General features: G+C 43.8%; 1 protein-coding gene across 1 annotated transcript in view; it reads right to left on the reverse strand.

Moving 5' to 3' along the window:
* Positions 1 to 15014, reverse strand: part of CLUL1 (clusterin like 1) — a 72087-nt gene extending 57073 nt beyond the window's left edge. Inside the window, exon 1 of the mRNA XM_069728954.1 lies at positions 14893 to 15014. The gene's annotated coding sequence lies outside the window, so the exon portion shown is untranslated. The remainder of the gene's footprint in view (positions 1 to 14892) is intronic.
* Positions 15015 to 22023: the final 7009 nt, after the last annotated feature.

The raw sequence follows: 22023 nt of genomic DNA on the forward strand, positions 1-22023 counted from the left end.
ACAGAAGGGACGAGCAGAGAATAGTCAGAACGTAAGCAAATAGTCATACACAGAGATAGCAGCGCAGTACAAAAGGGACAGACAGAACTCTAAATGGGGACATAACCAGATCAGAACCAGACAAGCATAAATTAGCACAGGCACAAAGCACAGGCACAAAATACAGGCACAACAGGGTCACACACACTCGGCCAAGAGTCAGAGTATAAGCGACAGAGGATGGCTCCACAATGAGGCTTTAAAAAGCCTCCCAAAATCCCAGAGTGAGGCCATCCAAGTTAACCCTAAAACCACCTAATCCCAGAAACTCAGCAGACTATGACAGTCTCCCATAGTTGAGATCTACCTATGATGTAAATGACAGACGCCTCTCATCTTTTTAAGTGGTGGAACTTGCACTATTGCTGACTGACTAAATACTTTTTTGCCCCACTGTATATATATACATTGTTTCAGTAGCTTTTTATTTACTTTTTGGTGGAGATAACGTGCCATAAAATGACAATTCTGACAATTTTTTTTCTCACTTACATTGTTCATAGATTTTCTACAAGTGTAGCAATACAAAATATGCATATTTAAAAAAAAACTAAATGTCAGATTGGGAAAGGGGATTGATGGGAGATAATTAAAGTAGTTCTGATGCAGCTGTAGTAGCAATATTTTCTTAGCAAGCTCCCTTTTTAACCAAATGAACAAACATCAGCATGAGTCAGAAGCCTACATTTACATGCCACGATGCATGTCATTAGAGGTTTTGTAAGTGGATCATTGACCCTACGTATTAAAGGATTGTACGGGCACAAAATATCCATAAGATCGGGCATCAATGTCTCCCCTATTTGTTCAGGGGCCATATGTAAGCACATGGGACCAATCTGCAAGGTGCAGCTCAATTCTTTGTGTAATGGCCGCTGCTGGATATTGCACAACAGCTTTTTTTTTATTTAAAAGTTAGGTGCTATTGTGCAGTACCTGGCAGCAGCAGCAGCAGCAGGTCGCTGCACGTTGAATAAAGCTGTGGTTTGCAGCTCCATGCCATGTGTGTACATCCAGTGGCTTCCAGCTGCAAATAACAGCTAATTTATGGAGACATCCACCAATCTAATATTGATGATCTATCCCATATATAGTTTACCAATATGTTGTGCCTGGGCATAGTCCCATACTCCCTGACAAGAGTAAGATTTGTAGCGAGGCGCACACAGAGGCAAACACCACTTCCCACCTACCCTGATTCATTAAGAGGCTTATATTTATTAATGAATCAGGCGCCTCACACTCCACCCTACCCTCTCATCAAGATCAGAGTGAAAAATGCCAGTCTTGATGAATCGGGGCCGGTGTGTTTTGATACCCATCCGTTGTAGTCAGTATGAAGTATTTTAGCAATAAAATAAAAACACCATAAGGAGGCAGTATGCAGTCTGCGTCAGGGTACCAAGATCCTAAAAATTGTTCCTGATCCCATGGAGGTAGAAAGGTTAGTAATAATACAGGGAGAAAATACACCTGAGTCACAAAAATGTGCTAAGGGAAAGACACAGCCACTAGAGTTGAGCGACCTTGACCTTTTTAGAGTCGAGCCGGGTTTTGCGAAACCCGACTATGTCCAAAGTCGGGTCGAGTGAAATCGGCCGATTATGACGTAAAGTCGGGATCGACCGAAACACGAAACCCAATGCAAGTCAATGGGGCAGCATAGTCGGCAGTGAGTGGGGGCCAGGAAAACACCTAGAGTGCCCATTTTAATGTCAAAACCATCCATTCTTCTTAATGAAGCTTGTCAAGCGTAATTTACCTTAAAATAATTGGAAGGCATTTGAAATTGGGGGTCATTTGGCTAAAGTTGTGGGGGGTAGGGCTGGTTCAAGTAATTAGTGGGCCCAGTAAATCTGGACCACGTCACGGCAGTGGAGCAGGGAGAGGTAAGTATTTCAACTTTGCAAGTGCTGTGATCCTGAGCAAGCAGGGGGGGCCCACTCGTTGGCATTGGCACTGGCACAGGGCCCCTCAAAGTACAGCGGTGTGTTTGCACGGCGGGGGCGCCTCCCACCGGCAGCAACACTTTTGCGTACTATGAGAGGCCCTGTGCCAGTGACGTCGCCAACTAGTATTCCTCCCCCCACCTGATGAAGGAACCTGCACTTTCATCTGCACCTTCCTCTTTGTCCCCGTGTAAGGTGGTATGGTATGCGGGAAGAGCAACCTGACTTTCAGCAGGGTCACAATGTTGTTGTGTAGCGTGCACGGGGAATGTTGCGTTATGGGTCAATGTACCAGCAGACTCATCTATCACTGGCTGGGCAATGGGCACGATGAAGTGGAAACACAGATATAGGCCCAAAGAATAAAGTGGGCTAAATGCAGTTCAAAATTGGTAACACAGGAATAACCAGGGGGCATTGCAGTGGAGGACAACTGGAATGAGAGGCTGACACAGAGAGTAGGGCCAAATCAGTAAGTAGTCGAAATGCAGTTCAAAATTGGCAACCGTAGTAAACAGGCGGCACAGCTTTGTTCAGTGGAGGAGAACAGCAAGGAGTGGCAGACACCGATAGTAGGCCCCAACCCAACTAGTAGGCCAAATGCAGTCTAACATTAACAACTACTTAACGAGAGGCTGAAAATGGAATTTCAGGACAGGAAACCAGGAGAACAGCAAGGAGTGGCAGACACCGATAGTAGGCCCCAAACCAACTAGTACGCCAAATGCAGTTGTTCCATTTAACCACAATTTAATGAGAGCCTGAAGATAGAAGCTCAGGAAAGGCAACCTGGGGAACACCTTGGAGTGTAACACACCATCTCTCTCCACCCCATACCCATTTTGTAGGCCTAATGCAGTGTAGTTTTCTACAACTACTAAACGAGAGTCGGAAGATCGAAGCAATGGCGAGGAAACCTGGAGAACACCTTGGAGTGTAACACACCATCTCTCTCCACCCCATTCCCCATTTTTTAGGCCTAATGCAGCCTACTTTCCGACACCTACTAAACGAGAGCATGAAGATCGAAGCTCAGGAAAGGCAACCTGGGGAACACCTTGGAGTGTAACAACAACCTCTCTCTACACCACGGAAGGGCTGATTCTTAGGAAGGAAGGCTGTTGTAAATAAGCATTGCGCGTCCGAGGGTGATTATATTCTTATTCGGTATCTACTCACCCTCGGACGCGCCATGCTTCTTGATTTGTAATTAATGTTTATTTGCAATGTGCTTTTGACTTACTCAATTATTTTTTTAATTATTGATTTTATTAAATTAATAGTTTAACATCTTATTGGAAATAATTTAAAGGAGACGCGACAGGACAACACTCGGTGGATGCCATATCTGTGTTAACAACTCCAAAAAACTTTCAGTTAACTTCTTGCAGGAGAAAGAAATTGTAGCTGTTGGACCTTTGTAGTACAGTTCCAGATATTTGTTGTGTGTTTGTTTTGATTGTTAAAATGTCTGCATTTGAGATCTCAACACGATCTTATTTTTTATAATCAAATTAATTTTTTAAATATTTTATTAGGTTGGTTCAAGGGGTACACGGGCCGCAGTAGACAGGTCAGTGGAGGCCTAGTGGATGGAGGGACCGCAGACAGGCATCGAAGGCCTAAAATAATCACACATGGCTGTAGGCAATTTTAAATTGGTTCCAGGGGTACACGGGCAGCAGTGGTGTGGTCAGTGGAGGCCTAGTGGAAGGAGTGACCACAGACAGGCATCGAAGGCCTAAAATATTAACACATGGCTGTAGGCAATTTTAAATTGGTTCCAGGGGTACTTGGGCAGCAGTGCCCTGGTCAGTGTAGTAGTAGTTGAAAGAATGGACCGCAGACAGGCATCGAAGGCCTAAAATAAAAAAATTGGGCTGGCTGTAGGCAATTTTAAATTGGTTCCAGGGGTACACGGGCAGCAGTGGTGTGGTCAGTGGAGGCCTAGTGGAAGGAGTGACCGCAGACAGGCATCGAAGGCCTAAAATAATAACACATGGCTGTAGGCAATTTTAAATTGGTTCCAGGGTTACACGGGCAGCAGTGGTGTGGTCAGTGGAGGCCTAGTGGAAGGAGTGACCGCAGACAGGCATCGAAGGCCTAAAATAATAACACATGGCTGTAGGCAATTTTAAATTGGTTCCAGGGTTACACGGGCAGCAGTGGTGTGGTCAGTGGAGGCCTAGTGGAAGGAGTGACCGCAGACAGGCATCGAAGGCCTAAAATAATCACACATGGCTGTAGGCAATTTTAAATTGGTTCCAGGGGTACACGGGCAGCAGTGGTGTGGTCAGTGGAGGCCTAGTGGAAGGAGTGACCACAGACAGGCATCGAAGGCCTAAAATATTAACACATGGCTGTAGGCAATTTTAAATTGGTTCCAGGGGTACTTGGGCAGCAGTGCCCTGGTCAGTGTAGTAGTAGTTGAAAGAATGGACCGCAGACAGGCATCGAAGGCCTAAAATAAAAAAATTGGGCTGGCTGTAGGCAATTTTAAATTGGTTCCAGGGGTACACGGGCAGCAGTGGTGTGGTCAGTGGAGGCCTAGTGGAAGGAGTGACCGCAGACAGGCATCGAAGGCCTAAAATAATAACACATGGCTGTAGGCAATTTTAAATTGGTTCCAGGGTTACACGGGCAGCAGTGGTGTGGTCAGTGGAGGCCTAGTGGAAGGAGTGACCGCAGACAGGCATCGAAGGCCTAAAATAATCACACATGGCTGTAGGCAATTTTAAATTGGTTCCAGGGGTACACGGGCAGCAGTGGTGTGGTCAGTGGAGGCCTAGTGGAAGGAGTGACCACAGACAGGCATCGAAGGCCTAAAATATTAACACATGGCTGTAGGCAATTTTAAATTGGTTCCAGGGGTACACGGGCAGCAGTGGTCTGGTCAGTGGAAGTCTAGTGGAAGGAGTGACCGCAGACAGGCTTCCAAGGCCTAACATAACAAAATTGGGCTGGCTGTAGGCACTTTAAATTGGTTCCAGGGGTACATGGGCAGCAGTGGTCTGGTCAGTGGAAGTCTAGTGGAAGGAGTGACCGCAGACAGGCTTCCAAGGCCTAACATAACAAAATTGGGCTGGCTGTAGGCACTTTAAATTGGTTCCAGGGGTACATGGGCAGCAGTGTATGGTCAGTGGAAGTCTAGTGGAAGGAGTGACGGCAGACAGTCTTCGAAGGCCTAACATAACAAAATTGGGCTGGCTGTAGGCACTTTAAATTGGTTCCAGGGGTACATGGGCAGCAGTGTATGGTCAGTGGAAGTCTAGTGGAAGGAGTGACCGCAGACAGGCTTCGAAGGCCTAACATAACAAAAATGTCAAAACAATGGTATTGTCAGTGCCAGGCATTGAAGGATGTCAGCGCCTAGACTACACATTGGTGAAGCTGTGAGAGATAATTTTGCTAGTGGTAGAGCACTGTTTGAGCTGGGGGGGGGGGAACTGGCTTGTGGCCGGCGGTACAGGCACAGGGCCCCTCATATTACAATGGTGAGTCTGACGTTGGGTGCGCACCACCACCGCCAGAGACACTTTATTGTACTATGAGGGACCCAGTGGCAGTGCCGTCGACCAAAAGCGGCCACACCCACCTCTTCAGACAAACAGCACTCTCAAGGGTCCAAGCGCAAAGTGGCGATAGCACGACCCCGTGTGGGGAGTTTGGCCATTTCGTGAGGTGGAAACATGTCGTATGCTGGACAATCAGGTGAAGAAAATTACGAGATTGGAAAAGTCATTCAGAATAGTCCACAGGCAAGACCTTTTCATAGGAAAGCTAGGTGTCAGCCGGGCAGGGTGGGGCAAAAGATTTTGAAATCCAGTTGTGGTTCATTTTAATGAAGGTTAGATCATCTACATTTTGGGTAGCCAGACGAGTCCTTTTTTCTGTTAGTATTGAACCTGCAGCACTGAATACTCTTTCTGATAGGACACTAGCTGCCGGGCAAGCAAGCTCCTGCAATGCATATTCTGCCAATTCTGGCCAGGTGTCTAATTTGGATGCCCAGTAATCAAATGGGAATGACGGTTGAGGGAGAACGTCGATAAGGGATGAAAAATAGTTTGTAACCATACTGGACAAATGTTGTCTCCTGTCACTTTGAATTGATGCTGCAGTACCTGTCCTGTCTGCGGTCATAGAAAAATCACTCCACAACCTGGTCAGAAAACCCCTCTGGCCAACGCCACTTCTGATTTCTGCCCCTCTAACACCTCTGGTCTGCTGGCCCCTGGAGCTCGTGTGAGAACGATCACGGGCGCTGTGTGCAGGGAATGCCAGAAGCAAACGGTCAACAAGAGTTGATTGTTTTGTTGCTAATATTAGTTCCAAGTTCTCATGTGGCATAATATTTTGCAATTTGCCTTTATAGCGAGGATCAAGGAGGCAGGCCAACCAGTAATTGTCATCGTTCATCATTTTTGTAATGCGTGTGTCCCTTTTGAGGATACGCAAGGCATAATCCGCCATGTGGGCCAAAGTTCCCATTGTCAAATCTGCGGTTGTGCTTGGTTGAGGGGCAGTTGCAGGCAAATCTACGTCACTTGTGTCCCTCAAAAAACCAGAACCCGGCCTTGCCACGCCACCAATTTCCCGTGCCCCCGGGAAAGCTTCCTCATTAAAAATATACTCATCCCCATCATCCTCCTCATCCTCCACCTCCTCTTCGCCCGGTACCTCGTCATGTACACTGCCCTGACCAGACAATCGCTGACTGTCATCAAGGCTTTCCTCTTCCTCTGGTGCAGACGCCTGATCCTTTATGTGCGTCAAACTTTGCATCAGCAGACGCATTAGGGGGATGCTCATGCTTATTATGGCGTTGTCTGCACTAACCAGCCGTGTGCATTCCTCAAAACACTGAAGGACTTGACACATGTCTTGAATCTTCGACCACTGCACACCTGACAACTCCATGTCTGCCATCCTACTGCCTGCCCGTGTATGTGTATCCTCCCACAAAAACATAACAGCCCGCCTCTGTTCGCACAGTCTCTGAAGCATGTGCAGTGTTGAGTTCCACCTTGTTGCAACGTCTATGATTAGGCGATGCTGGGGAAGGTTCAAAGAACGCTGATAGGTCTGCATACGGCTGGAGTGTACAGGCGAACGGCGGATATGTGCGCAAAGTCCACGCACTTTGAGGAGCAGGTCGGATAACCCCGGATAACTTTTCAGGAAGCACTGCACCACCAGGTTTAAGGTGTGAGCCAGGCAAGGAATGTGTTTCAGTTGGGAAAGGGAGATGGCAGCCATGAAATTCCTTCCGTTATCACTCACTACCTTGCCTGCCTCAAGATCTACAGTGCCCAGCCACGACTGCGTTTCTTGCTGCAAGAACTCGGACAGAACTTCCGCGGTGTGTCTATTGTCGCCCAAACACTTCATAGCCAATACAGCCTGCTGACGTATGCCAGTAGCTGCCCCATAATGGGAGACCTGGTGTGCAACAGTGGCAGGTGCGGATGGAGTGTTTGTGCGACTGCGGTCTGTGGACGAGCTCTTGCTTCTGCAGGAGGACGAGGAGGAGGAGGAGGAGGAGGGGGTGCGAACGGCTACAGACAACTGTTTACTAGACCGTGGGCTAGGCAGAACTGTCCCAAACTTGCTGTCCCCTGTGGACCCTGAATCCACCACATTTACCCAGTGTGCCGTGATGGACACGTAACGTCCCTGGCCATGCCTACTGGTCCATGCATCTGTTGTCAGGTGCACCTTTGTGCTCACAGATTGCCTGAGTGCATGGACGATGCGCTCTTTAACATGCTGGTGGAGGGCTGGGATGGCTTTTCTGGAAAAAAAGTGTCGACTGGGTAGCTCGTAGCGTGGTACAGCGTAGTCCATCAGGTCTTTGAAAGCTTCGCTTTCAACTAACCGGTAGGGCATCATCTCTAACGAGATTAGTCTAGCTATGTGGGCGTTCAAACCCTGTGTACGCGGATGCGAGGCTAAGTACTTCCTTTTTCTAACCATAGTCTCATGTAGGGTGAGCTGGACTGGAGAGATGGAGATCGTGGAACTAGCGGGGGTGCCGGTGGACATGGCAGACTGAGAGACGGTGGGAGATGGTATTGTTGCCGCCGGTGCCCTAGATGCAGTGTTTCCTACTACGAAACTGGTGATTCCCTGACCCTGACTGCTTTGGCCTGGCAAAGATACCTGCACAGATACAGCAGGTGGTGCGCTAAATGGTGGTCCTACACTGCCGGAAGGGATGTTGCGTTGATGACTAGCTTCATTGGCCGAGGGTGCAACAACCTTAAGGGACGTTTGGTAGTTAGTCCAAGCTTTCAAATGCATGGTGGTTAAATGTCTATGCATGCAACTAGTATTGAGACTTTTCAGATTCTGACCTCTGCTTAAGGAAGTAGAACATTTTTGACAGATGACTTTGCGCTGATCAATTGGATGTTGTTTAAAAAAATGCCAGACTGCACTCTTTCTAGCATCGGATACCTTTTCAGGCATTGCAGACTGAGCTTTAACCGGATGGCCACGCTGTCCTCCACCAGGTTTTGGCTTTGCCACGCGTTTTGGGCAAGATACGGGCCCGGCAGATGGAACCTGTGGCGATGTTGATGCCTGCTGCGGCCCCTCCTCCTCCTCTGCTTCAGAACTGCTGCCGCCTGCACCCTGTTCCCCCAATGGCTGCCAATCGGGGTCAAGAACTGGGTCATCTAATAACTCTTCTTGTACCTCCTGCGCAACTTCGTCTGTGTCACCGTGTCGTTCGGTGGTATAGCGTTCGTGATGGGGCAACATAGTCTCATCAGGGTCTGATTCTTGATCAGCACCCTGCGAGGGCAATGTTGTGGTCTGAGTCAAAGGACCAGCATAGTAGTCTGGCTGTGGCTGTGCGTCAGTGCACTCCATGTCAGATTCAATTTGTAATGGGCATGGACTGTTAACTGCTTCACTTTCTAAGCCAGGGACGGTATGTGTAAAGAGCTCCATGGAGTAACCCGTTGTGTCGCCTGCTGCATTCTTCTCTGTTGTTGTTTTTGCTGAAGAGGACAAGGAAGTGACTTGTCCCTGACCGTGAACATCCACTAACGACGCGCTGCTTTTACTTTTACCAGTTTCACGAGAGGAGGCAAAAGAGCTAGAGGCTGAGTCAGCAAGATAAGCCAAAACTTGCTCTTGCTGCTCCGGCTTTAAAAGCGGTTTTCCTAATCCCAGAAAAGGGAGCGTTCGAGGCCTTGTGTAGCCGGACGACGAACCTGGCTCCACAGCTCCAGACTTAGGTGCAATATTTTTTTCCCCACGACCACCTGATGCTCCACCACTACCACTACCCTCATTACCAGCTGACAATGAACGCCCCCGGCCACGACCTCTTCCACTAGACTTCCTCATTGTTTTAAAAACGTAACCAAACTAACGTTATTTGTTGCAGTCACACAACTTACACGGTGAGCTATAACTTCAGTATGATTTAGCTACCCCTTTACAGGTTGGTGAGACCACCGCGAAAATCAGGCACAATGTTACACACTCTTTTTTTGGTGGCTGCAAATTAGAGAGATGCCCCACACGCAGGACTGTCACTGAAGCACAAATGTTAATATTAATGTCACACTATTATTTGTTTTTTATTTTTATTTTTTTCAGGAACACTTTAGAAACCCCCCCAAAAAAAAAAAATTGATTTTTGCAGGGAGAATTTAGAAAACAAATGTAACAAACTATATGCTTTCTATGGGCCACTGAGTGAGAGATGACGCACACAGGAATCAGGAGTGGCACACAAGCCCAGAGGCCAATATTTTTCTACCAATGATTGATGGAGTTATTTTCTCTGGTAGATTTTGGAACCCAAATCAAGGAAAAAAAATATAGGCTTTCTATGGACCACAATTGGAGAGAGAGAGAGAGAGAGAGAGAGAGAGAGAGATGGCACACCCAGGAGTCAAGACTGGCACACAAGCAGAAAGGCCAATATTAATCTCCCACTGTTTTTTTTTTTTTTTTTTTTTTTTCAGGGAGACTTTAGAAAAAAAAAAATAAAAAAAATATGATTTTATCAGGAAGAATTTAGAAACCAAATAAAATAAAATGATTTTTTCAGGGAGAATTTAGAAAACAAATAAAACCAAAAATAGGCGTTCTATGGCCCACTGACTGAGAGATGACGCACACAGGAATCAGGAGTGGCACACAAGCCCAGAGGCCAATATTTTTCTACCAATGATTGATGGAGTTATTTTCTCTGGTAGATTTTGGAACCCAAATCAAGGAAAAAAAATATAGGCTTTCTATGGACCACAATTGGAGAGAGAGAGAGAGAGAGAGAGAGAGAGAGAGAGAGATGGCACACCCAGGAGTCAAGACTGGCACACAAGCAGAAAGGCCAATATTAATCTCCCACTGTTTTTTTTTTTTTTTTTTTTTTTTCAGGGAGACTTTAGAAAAAAAAATAATAAAAAAAATATGATTTTATCAGGAAGAATTTAGAAACCAAATAAAATAAAATGATTTTTTCAGGGAGAATTTAGAAAACAAATAAAACCAAAAATAGGCGTTCTATGGCCCACTGACTAAGAGAGAGAGAGAGAGATGGAACGCTTAGTACTGGCACACAAGCCCAAAGGGCAATATTAATCTCCCTTTTTTTTTCCAGGGAGAATTTCTAAAACCCCCCCCAAAAAAAAAATAGGCTTTCTATGGCCCACTATTTGTGAGAGAGATGGGACGCTCAGGACTGGCACAGATGGCACACTCAGGACTGGCACAGAAGCCCAGAGGCCAATATTAATCTCCCTTTTTTTCTGGGAGAATTTATAAAACCAAAAAAAAATTTAAATAGGCTTTCTATGGCCCACTATTTGTGAGAGAGATGGCACGCTCAGGACTGGCACAGATGGCACGCTCACAACTGGCACACAAGCCCAGAGGCCAATATTAATCTCCCTTTTTTCAGGGAAAATTTATAAAACCAAAAAAAAAATTAAATAGGCTTTCTATGGCCCACTATTTGTGAGAGAGATGGCACGCTCAGGACTGGCACAGATGGCACGCTCACAACTGGCACACAAGCCCAGAGGCCAATATTAATCTCCCTTTTTTCAGGGAAAATTTATAAAACCAAAAAAAAAATTAAATAGGCTTTCTATGGCCCACTATTTGTGAGAGAGATGGGACGCTCAGGACTGGCACAGATGGCACGCTCAGGACTGGCACAGAAGCCCAGAGGCCAATATTAATCTCCCTTTTTTTCTGGGAGAATTTATAAAACCAAAAAAATATTTAAATAGGCTTTCTATGGCCCACTATTTGTGAGAGAGATGGCACGCTCAGGACTGGCACAGATGGCACGCTCACAACTGGCACACAAGCCCAGAGGCCAATATTAATCTCCCTTTTTTCAGGGAAAATTTATAAAACCAAAAAAAAATTTAAATAGGCTTTCTATGGCCCACTATTTGTGAGAGAGATGGCACGCTCAGGACTGGCACAGATGGCACGCTCACAACTGGCACACAAGCCCAGAGGCCAATATTAATCTCCCTTTTTTCAGGGAAAATTTATAAAACCAAAAAAAAAATTAAATAGGCTTTCTATGGCCCACTATTTGTGAGAGAGATGGCACGCTCAGGACTGGCACAGATGGCACGCTCACAACTGGCACACAAGCCCAGAGGCCAATATTAATCTCCCTTTTTTCAGGGAAAATTTATAAAACCAAAAAAAAAATTAAATAGGCTTTCTATGGCCCACTATTTGTGAGAGAGATGGGACGCTCAGGACTGGCACAGATGGCACGCTCAGGACTGGCACAGAAGCCCAGAGGCCAATATTAATCTCCCTTTTTTTCTGGGAGAATTTATAAAACCAAAAAAATATTTAAATAGGCTTTCTATGGCCCACTATTTGTGAGAGAGATGGCACGCTCAGGACTGGCACAGATGGCACGCTCACAACTGGCACACAAGCCCAGAGGCCAATATTAATCTCCCTTTTTTTCTGGGAGAATTTATAAAACCAAAAAAATATTTAAATAGGCTTTCTATGGCCCACTATTTGTGAGAGAGATGGCACGCTCAGGACTGGCACAGATGGCACGCTCACAACTGGCACACAAGCCCAGAGGCCAATATTAATCTCCCTTTTTTCAGGGAAAATTTATAAAACCAAAAAAAAAATTAAATAGGCTTTCTATGGCCCACTATTTGTGAGAGAGATGGCACGCTCAGGACTGGCACAGATGGCACGCTCACAACTGGCATACAAGCCCAGAGGCCAATATTAATCTCCCTTTTTTCAGGGAAAATTTATAAAACCAAAAAAAAAATTAAATAGGCTTTCTATGGCCCACTATTTGTGAGAGAGATGGCACGCTCAGGACTGGCACAGATGGCACGTTCACAACTGGCACACAAGCCCAGAGGCCAATATTAATCTCCCTTTTTTCAGGGAAAATTTATAAAACCAAAAAAAAAATTAAATAGGCTTTCTATGGCCCACTATTTGTGAGAGAGATGGGACGCTCAGGACTGGCACAGATGGCACGCTCAGGACTGGCACAGAAGCCCAGAGGCCAATATTAATCTCCCTTTTTTTCAGGGAGAATTTATAAAACCCAAAAAAAAATAAAATAGGCTTTCTATGGCCCACTATTTGTGAGAGAGATGGCACACTCAGGACTGGCACACAAGCCCAAAGGCCAATATTAATCTCCCACTGTATTTTTATCAGGGAGAATTTATACACCCCACAAAAAAAAATACAGAAAAATGAAAAGGCTTTCTATGGCCCACTATGTGAGAGAGATGGCACACACAGGGATGGCACTCTAGCAGAAATGCCAAATTGCCAATCTTAATCTCCCACCAAAAAAAAAAAAAAAAAAAAAACAGGGAATGTCCTACAATTACTATCTCCCTGCCTGCAGTAATCTCAGCCAGGTATGGCAGGCAGCTACTATCTCCCTGCCTGCAGTAATCTCAGCCAGGTATGGCAGGCAGCAATAAGGAGTGGACTGATGCACAAATGAAATAAAAAGTGTGGACAAACAAAAAAGATAGCTGTGCAGAAAGGAAGGAACAAGAGGATTTGTGCTTTGAAAAAAGCAGTTGGTTTGCACAGCGGCGTACACACAGCAATGCAGCTATCAGGGAGCCTTCTAGGGCAGCCCAATGAGCTACAGCGCTGAGGGGAAAAAAAAAAAAAAAAAACTTCCACTGTCCCTGCACACCGAGGGTGGTGTTGGACAGTGCAAATCGCTGCAGCACAAGCGGTTTTGTGGTTAATGGACCCTGCCTAACGCTATCCCTGCTTCTGACAAAGCGGCAGCAACCTCTCCCTAAGCTCAGATCAGCAGCAGTAAGATGGCGGTCGGCGGGAACGCCTCTTTATAGCCCCTGTGACGTTGCAGACAGCAAGCCAATCACTGCAATGCCCTTCTCTAAGATGGTGGGGACCAGGACCTATGTCATCACGCTGCCCACACTCTGCGTTTACCTTCATTGGCTGAGAAATGGCGCTTTTCGCGTCATTGAAACGCGACTTTGGCGCGAAAGTCGCGTACCGCATGGCCGACCCCGCACAGGGGTCGGATCGGGTTTCATGAAACCCCGACTTAGCCAAAAGTCGGCGACTTTTGAAAATGTTCGACCCGTTTCGCTCAACCCTAACAGCCACAGTGAATGGTTGTTGAAATGATCACTGTGCAGGGAGAGCGAGTGCTATTTTCTCCCTGCTCCCTAGGGTAACATACTAACTAGACTGAGCCACAATCTCTGTGCTTTATTGTATGATGTGTACATTTTGTATCATTTTTTACTATTTTGGTGATACAGTACCATGGTTATTATTCCTGGCTCATGAGACATTCCATTAATTTGGGTGGCTATTAGCCATTTGGAAACTGGCCACATGTCATATTTTTACTCCAATTAGTTGATGCAAAAATGAATTAGAAATGAATGAACCCAACATAAAAAACAACTAGGTCTAGTATTTTGCTTGACCTCCATGATTTTTAAGTACAGCGCCAAGTCCTCCAGCCATGGGATGAACAAGTTGAACATATTGCAACGTGTATCTTTTCCCATTTTTCAAGAACAGTCGCTTTTAGCACCTGGATGCTGGATGGAGAGTGATGCTCGACTTGTCTCTACAGAATTCTCCATAAGTGGTCTGCTGGGTTCATATCAGGCGACATTTGGCCAGTGAATCCCTTTCACCCTGTTGTTCTTAAGAAATACAACAGATGTGTTTTGGTTCATTTTCTTACTGAAAAAGTGCACGTCTACCAAGGACAAGGAGTGATTATAGCATCTTCTCTTTCACTATAAAGCAGTACATCTGTGAATCCATGATACCATCAATGAAATGTATCTCCCTGACAACAGGATTACTCATGTAACCTCGGATCCTTACAAATTGTTTTTGTGTACAGTAAAATAAAATATTACCTTTCAAAGAATGTGTATTATGCTGAGCACTATATATATAAGAAGTATATAGAAATATAACATGATATATTATAGCAGAAAACACCTTTTAAGCATAAGTCAGGCCCATTGTAAACTGTAGCTACATATAATATTCACATCAAGAGCATACACCACTAACAGCAATATAGTATAAACTCAGTAAAAAAAATAATGAAAGAATAAAGTTCCGACCACTGCATAAAAATCAGTACCTGATTCCGCTTTGGTCTTCTTCACAGTAACTTGAATTAGAATACTTTAAGTATTAGAGGCATATTAGAACACAAAATACCATATATCAGCAATCAATATGAAAGGTCAATTAGCCCGATTTTTATCATAATTCTGTAATATTATTTTATCACTGACTACGATAATCAACAAAGGTTTATCAGAAATTGTATCTACAACGACGTCATTCCAAAGAAAAATCAATACTAAAATATAAATATAAGATTCAAAACCTTTTGTTCTCTAGCGAAGCAGATGTCCTCGCCACTGATCTTCACTGGCCAATGTCCTACATTACAATTTATGTGATGACTTGGTTGTTAATCCAATTAATATAATCACAAATGGACATCCATGCTGCCCCAGACTTTTAATCCCTTGCTTAATCTTAAAGAGAAAACACACAAATTACTAGTTGGGAAGCCTTTCTTCTAAAATTAGCATAGCACAGATTTCACATGTTTACACACGTTTAACAGTTTGTTATCCATCGTCATAAGAGTAAATTCACACACACAAAAACACAAAAGCAGAAAGGTGTTATGTCCAAGTGATTCAGCTTTATAAAAACACAAATCACTGGCAATGCATGAAAACTGTTTCATTTTGGCATTGTTATTACTGACACCCGCTCCGCTCCACCCCCAGCTGTTAGAAGCAGGTGATGGCTGAATAATTCAGCGATCATCTGCCGGAAAAGATGTAGGCTTAGCTTGCGAGCCTGCTTCAAAGGCAGAGAGTCGAGATATGACATAACTGTACATCATATGTCAGGAAGGGGTTAGGAAAACATGTTCTATATTGTATTTATAATGTAACACTTAGATAAATGGCTGCGCTCAATTGTGCTAAAGCAAATGAATGTGTGATACATGAAATGTGAATAGCATAATGGCTTGTGAAAGCTATGAAAAAACACATGAGATGCTTAACACAAAATTTGACCAAAAAATGTGAGCCCATCCACCAACGTCAAGGAAATCTTATGGATCGGATGGGTCTCTGACCTGACTGCCTAGTGTGAACACTTATCTCTGGCTAATAACATGGTAAATCCTACATTTATAGGAAGCTCAGAACCAAATGTGTTTGGATGAAATTAAAATCACAGCATGGTGAAGGGCGGGGCGTTCAAGTCATAAAAAATAGTACATAGCAAATATAGGTAAACTGACTGAACAGAGAACTATTCTGAACTGGTGCATAACCAAAAACAACTTACATAGCAAATAGATAAATGGCTGCACTCAATTGTTCTAAAGCACATGAAATGTGAATAGCATCCACCCCGCCCTTCACCATGCTGTGATTTTAAATACATCCAAACACATTGGGTTCCGACCTTCCTTTAAATACAGGCTTTACCATGACATTAGTCAGAGGTAAGTGTTCACACTACTTGCATATTTAATTTCTCACAGAAGCAATACAGGCCTTATAAAGCTGGCCAAACACATTATGTGGCTGTCGAACAATGCTTTGGAGCACAAGCTTTCCGGTGTTTTTTGCACTGACAAGGGGCAGTACCCCGAAACAGTGTCTGCAAATTGAGATTCTGGTTTGGTTTTTATCCTAAATCATGTGACAAGGCTCGTTAAACGGTCGACATTGACTGTTAGGATTGGTACTTCCAATAGGTGGCACTAGGGTTCTAGTCCTCTTCCTCTCTGAAGAGACAATTTGCATATTTCCCAGAGGAGAATTGCGGCTTTCAGTCTACTCATCTCGACATGCTTAACATGTCAGTCTCCGCAAGGAGAAACGATACTTCTTGGATCTATGAGAAAGACACCATCTGATTAATTGGCCGATGGCTTATCTCAGAGAGAACAATATGGTCGGCAGTCGGGAATCGTAAATGTGCGACTGACGTCTTTCACAACCATCAGATATCTGGTGCCCCCATGCAAATTAGACCATCGACTGACACCATCGATTTCGGCGTATTCAGCAGACATTAATCAAATGTGTATGGGGCTTTAAGTTCCCCAACACAGACTTGGCATTCTCCTCAAGGAAAACATTTACCCCTTAAAACCAGTATAAGCATTTGGCATAGAAAATGAGAATGCTGGACTGTTGAAAATATGTGTAAGTATAACCTTGAGTCATCATTACTATTGTTTTACTGTTTCTATTATTTTCCAACTCCCGTCTCCAAGACTTTTCACGTGCTGCGCCAATTTTTTGGAATGCACTACCCAGGTTAATATGATTAATCCCCAATCCCCACAGTTTTAAGCTCACACTAAAAACGCATTCGTTCACACTGGCCTACCGTCTCAACGCATTAACCTAACTATCCCTGTGTTACCCATTCAAAATTTTTACCACAACCAGGTTCCTCGCATCACGTTCTCACATGCTTTATGCATTTAATAGCCCTCTGTGTCTCTACTGTTACATACTTAGGCTGATAACCGGTTCATGCCCAGATCTTGGAACAAATGCACTGCAGAGTGCAGCCAGCCCATAAAGAAAAATACCAGATCAACAGCCACTCTCCACATACCCACTCCTGGAGGTGGTGGCTGCCCAGTATACAATTGCACAGGCTTGAAACAAAGTTGTTAACCCATGATTTTGGAAAGTTGCCAATGATTTAGTCTGGCCCATTGTCCTCATAGTTTGTAAGCTTGCGAGCAGGGCCCTCATTCCTCTTGGTATCTGTTTTGATCTGTGTTTATTGTTATGCTGTAATGTCTATTGTCTGTACAAATCACCTCTAAAATGTAAAGTGCTGTGAAATATGTTGGCACTATAGAAATAAAATTATTATTATTATTTTTGGGGTTTTGTGTGAAATTATATCCAATCTGCCTTTTTTTCTCTGTTTTTTTTTTGTGTTCCAATACACACAAATGAAATAAACGTGTATAACAAAACGTATAACTGCAATAATTTTCTTGGAGAAACACTTCATTTTCTAGAACAGTTTGACAACACTGTTGACTGTGCAATAAATGACGTTTACAACTTACAATTGTAAGGGTATGCGCTTCTTTTCAGTTCTTTGAATTCCGTTTCATTAACCCCTTCACGATGTGGCCAATTTCTGTTTTAGTGTTTGTTTTTTCCGCCCTTTTTTTCCAGAGCCATAAGGGTATGTGCACACGTTGCGGATTTGGCTGCGGATCCACAGCGGATTGACCACTGCGGATTTGCAGCAGTTTTCCATGCGTTGTACAGAACCATGTAAACCTATGGAAAACCAAATCCGCATTGCACACGCTGCTTTAAATACCGAGCGGAAACACTGCTGTGTTCTTTCCACAGCATGTCAATTCTTTGTGCGGATTCTGCAGCGTTTTACACCTGCTCCATAATAGGAATCTGCAGGTGTAAAACCGAAGGTGAAATCCGAACAAAAAACGCAGTAAATCCGCAGGTAAAACGCGGTGCGTTTTACCTGTGGATTTTTAAAAAACGGTGCGGAAAAATCCACGCACGAATCCGCAATGTGGGCACATAGTCTAAGGCTGCCGTCACACCATCAGTATTTGGTCAGGATTTTACATCAGTATTTGTAGCCAAAACCAGGAGTGGAACAATTAGAGGAAAAGTATAATAGAAACATATGCACCACTTCTGTATTTATCACCCGCTCCTGGTTTTGGCTACAAATACTGATGTAAAATACTGACCAAATACTGCTAGTGTGATGGCGGCCTTAGTCTTATTTTTCTGTCCACATAAACATAAGAGAGCTTTTTTTGTGGGATGAGTTGTACTTTTGAATGACACCATTCATTTTATCACATAGTACTGTATGCTGGAAAATGGGGAAAAAAAATCCAAGTGAGGGAAAATTCTGAAAAAAACCCACAATTCTGATATTGTTTTTTGGGAATTATTTTTACAGTGTACATTTTGTTGAAGAAATGACCATGCAAAATGATATCCTCATAAATGCGATTGCGTTGATTCCCAACATGTCCAGTTATTTTATTGGTGAAAAAAAATCTGAAGTTTGCATAAAAAATATTTTTGGGTCGTATCGCCATTTTCTGAGACGTGTAACATTTTCAGTTTTCCGCCGATGGAGCTTTGTGATGGATTATTTTTTGCGGGGCGAGACATTTTTATTTATACCATTTTGGGATAGATGTGACTTTTTGGGATAGATGTTCTAACAAACATAATTTTTTGCGTTTCAGAATTTTTTCCATTTACGGTGTTTACTGTTTAACTGTTATATTTTGATAGATCAGACTTGTCTGGACATGGCAATACCACATATCTGTATTTTTTAAAATTAATATCTTTATTTTCAATGTGGGGAAAAAGGGGCTGATTTGCACTTTTAGGCTAGGTTCACATCGCGTTAGGCTAGGTTCACATCGCGTTAGGCTGCCGTCACACTATCAGTATTTGGTCAGTATTTTACATCAGTATTTGTAAGCCAAAACCAGGAGTGGAACAATTAGAGGAAAAGTATAATAGAAACATATGCACCACTTCTGCATTTATCACCCACTCCTGGTTTTGGCTTACAAATACTGATGTAAAATACTGACCAAATACTGCTAGTGTGACGGAAGCCTTAGTGCCATGTGGTACCATTGCGTTGGCATGCGTTAGCAATAGAGGTCTATGCACAGCGAACGCATCCGTTCGCTGTGCGCTAGACCTAACGTACCCGAAAACGCAGTAAACCACGTTCGAGGGTGCGTCACAAACTAACACATCATCGCTAATGTATGCCGATTTTGACTTGCGTTACGATGCGTTACTATAATGTAAATCTATGGGCGCGTTAGTGCCGCTAAGTAACGGATCCATTAAACGGATACCCCTAACACAATGTGAACCTAGCCTTAGGGTTTTTTTACTACTTTTTTTACTTTTCACTTTTATTGTTAGCTCCCTTATGGGATTAGAAGACGCGATTGTCCAATAGCTTGTGCTACATACAGCAATGCCACATCATCACAGAGCAGGCCGGAGTGAGCCGTCCCCTCCCCCAGGCGGTGTACGTGCAGGCCGTCATGACAGGGGTTTGGAGCAGAAGGGTAGAGGGTGGGGTTATGTTTAAGGAGAGGGGGGTAATATGCATTAGAGGGGTTTATAGGGCAATGAGGGGGTGGGGTTTGGCCAGTTCCCGCTCTGGAGGCAATCAAAAGATCCCGCCCTCCCACCCTGTTTTTGTTTTTTTCTCGTTTGGAGGGTTTTTCCGGGCAAATTGCTTTGCGTCATAGTGGCATAAGGCGGTGGGATGGGTCCTTGGAGTTGGTGCTAAATTGGCCTGGGGGATCCGTCGGGATACGGATTCTTCAGTTGGTGTAAAGTTTGGTTTCGGGTCTGGTGGTTTGGGGGGATCTTGGCAACGGTGGGCCGGATTCCCAAGTTTTAAGTGGACAATGGTAACCCTTCGGGGTACTTTGGTGCTCCCGGGCCAGTGTGGTAACAGCTGGGAGTAAATTATGGTCTGTTTTCTGTCCCTTTCTATTTTGGTTTACCACCAGTTTGGAGCTTCAAGGACCCTCCCCACGTTACTTTACTGTTATGTTTGTATGTTTATAATAAAGGCCGCTGTGGCCAATTATTATCCAAGTTTAGAATCCTGTCGTTATTTGGGATGGGGTTTATCTGGTGGGAAATCGGGGTTGGGGCTTAAAGGTGGGAGAGTCCTACCGAGCTATCGACCAATACCAATGTCATGCATACAGCAGAAGTCACGGTTTGTATGAAGCTCAGCTACAGGCTGGGTTTCAAAGACGCTATGCAATGATAAGCACGGAGATCATCAGCTATTCCTGGCTGTCATGATAGCCCATCAGCAATCGCCAATTATATCATGGGTGCGCTGATGGGCTGAGAAAGTGAAGCGCACACATGTCAGCGCGTGTTAAATGCAGCTGTGAGAGATTCACAGAGATTAACAAAGGTTAACATTTATGGGTAGAGCACTGCTTTACTCGCGATTGTTAGTGGCAGGTCCTGGCTGTAGTATACACCCAAGACGTTCCAGGTATGGGTCAGGTACGCTGTGTGTGCCCGCTACATACACAGGCTTCTGACTTGTGCCGTGCGTGTATGGTGGATATTGTGAAGGGGTAAACAATCTATAGAAATTTAGTATTGACACGTCCAGTTATAAAACAAGTATGCCACTTAATCAGTCTGGTTAAGGAACAAAGCTAGTATTAATAAAAAGACTTCAAAAACTCACATGAACTCAGAAGTTATACCAACAAATCCCACAGAAAAAGAAAACCAAGCCCTCTTACACCCCTGTCGTGGAAAAATTACAAAGTTATTGCTCTTGGAAAATGACTACACAAAAAAAACAAAAACATTTTTTCAAGATTTTCTTATATATATATAAAAAGTAATAAACATACAGTAAACTGAAACTAGTTGGTTTTCCCATGTCTGGAATTCTTAAACTATAAAATTATCATGCAATTTATCCAGTCTATAATAAAAAAAAAAAAGGAAAGCCATAAATTCATATTTAAAAAAAATTATTTTATTTTTTGCATAAATGTGATGTAACATAAACAATATTAATAATTTATAGCACAATATCTGAAACAGCCCAAACTATACCTCTATTATGTTTTATATATTTGATGTTTTATATCCTGCTGGGGAACACCGGAAAATAGAACAGCTGGTTTTTTGGGTTTTTTTTTCATCTTGCCTCACAAAAAATGTAATAAAAAGTGATCAACACAGTATACAAGTCCTTCTCAAAAAATTAGCATATAGTGTTAAATTTCATTATTTACCATAATGTAATGATTACAATTAAACTTTCATATATTATAGATTCATTATCCACCAACTGAAATTTGTCAGGTCTTTTATTGTTTTAATACTGATGATTTTGGCATACAACTCCTGATAACCCAAAAAACCTGTCTCAATAAATTAGCATATCAAGAAAAGGTTCTCTAAACGACCTATTACCCTAATCTTCTGAATCAACTAATTAACTCTAAACACATGCAAAAGATACCTGAGGCTTTTATAAACTCCCTGCCTGGTTCATTACTCAAAACCCCCATCATGGGTAAGACTAGCGACCTGACAGATGTCAAGAAGGCCATCATTGACACCCTCAAGCAAGAGGGTAAGACCCAGAAAGAAATTTCTCAACAAATAGGCTGTTCCCAGAGTGCTGTATCAAGGCACCTCAATGGTAAGTCTGTTGGAAGGAAACAATGTGGCAGAAAACGCTGTACAACGAGAAGAGGAGACCGGACCCTGAGGAAGATTGTGGAGAAGGACCGATTCCAGACCTTGGGGAACCTGAGGAAGCAGTGGACTGAGTCTGGTGTGGAAACATCCAGAGCCACCGTGCACAGGCGTGTGCAGGAAATGGGCTACAGGTGCCGCATTCCCCAGGTAAAGCCACT

The sequence above is a fragment of the Ranitomeya imitator genome, chromosome 6, assembly GCF_032444005.1.
Source record: "Ranitomeya imitator isolate aRanImi1 chromosome 6, aRanImi1.pri, whole genome shotgun sequence".
NCBI lineage: Eukaryota > Metazoa > Chordata > Amphibia > Anura > Dendrobatidae > Ranitomeya > Ranitomeya imitator.